Source organism: Coturnix japonica, unplaced genomic scaffold (genome assembly GCF_001577835.2).
Source record: "Coturnix japonica isolate 7356 unplaced genomic scaffold, Coturnix japonica 2.1 chrUnrandom643, whole genome shotgun sequence".
In the NCBI taxonomy this organism is placed as follows: domain Eukaryota; kingdom Metazoa; phylum Chordata; class Aves; order Galliformes; family Phasianidae; genus Coturnix; species Coturnix japonica.
Window position 1 is genome coordinate 16,023 of NW_015440009.1, and position 1,121 is coordinate 17,143.

Consider the following 1,121-nt stretch of genomic DNA (forward strand, 5'->3'; position numbering starts at 1 on the left):
GGGTGCTATAGGGTGCTATTGGGTGTCATTGGGTGCTGTTGGGTTCCATTGGGTGCTATGGGGTTCCATTGGGTTCCATTGGGTGCTATAGGATGCCATTGGGTGCCATTGGGTGCTATTGGGGGTCATTGGGTGCTATTGAGTTCCATTGGGTGCCATTGGGTTCCATTGGGTGCTATGGGGTGTCATTGGGTTCCATTGGGTGCTATGGGGTACCATAGGGTGCTATGGGGTGTCATTGGGTTCCATTGGGTGCCATTGGGTTCCATTGGATTCCATTGGGTTCCATTGGGTTCCATTGGGTTCTATGGGGTACTGTAGGGTACTATATAGGTTAATATAGGGTACTATAGGGTCCCATTGGGTTCCATTGGTTTCCATTTTGGTTCCATTGGGTTCTATGGGGTACTATATAGGGTACTATAGGGTGCTATTGGGTGTCATTGGGTTCCATTGGGTTCCATTGGGTGCCATTGGGTTCTATGGGGCACAATAGGGCACTATATAGGGTGCTATAGGGTCCCATTGGGTGCTATAGGGTTCCATTGGGTCCCATTGGGTTCCATTGGATGCCACTGGATTCCATTGGGTTCTATGGGGTACTATAGGGTACTATATAGGGTGCTATAGGGTACTATAGGGTGCCATTGGGACCCACTGGGTTCCATTGGGTTACTATAGGGTACTATAGGGCACTATAGGGTACTATATAGGGTACTATAGGGTGTTATAGGGTCCCATTGGGTTCCATTGGATTCCATTGGGTTCTATGGGGTACTATAGGGTACTNCCATTGGGTTCTATGGGGTACTATAGGGTACTATATAGTGTACTATAGGGTCCTATAGGGTCCCATTGGGTTCTATTGGGTCCCATTGGGTTCTATTGGGTCTCATTGGGTTCCATTGGGTGCTATGGGGCACTATAGGGTCCTATAGGGGGCTATAGGGTCCTATAGGGGGCTATAGGGTCCTATAGGGTACTATAGGGTCCCATTGGGTTCTATTGGGTCCCATTGGGTTCTATTGGGTCCCATTGGGTTCCATTGGGTGCTATGGGGTACTATAGGGTCCTATAGGGGGCTATAGGGTTCCATTGGGTACTATAGGGTACTATAGGGT

The 1,121-nt window shown here is 48.9% G+C and overlaps 1 protein-coding gene across 1 annotated transcript in view; it reads right to left on the reverse strand.

The window, feature by feature from the left end:
• LOC107307511 (intercellular adhesion molecule 5-like) overlaps positions 1-1,121 on the reverse strand; it is a gene marked incomplete at its 3' end in the record, with an annotated part of 13,340 nt that overhangs the window by 6,854 nt on the left and 5,365 nt on the right. The gene's annotated exons all lie outside the window — the stretch shown is intronic.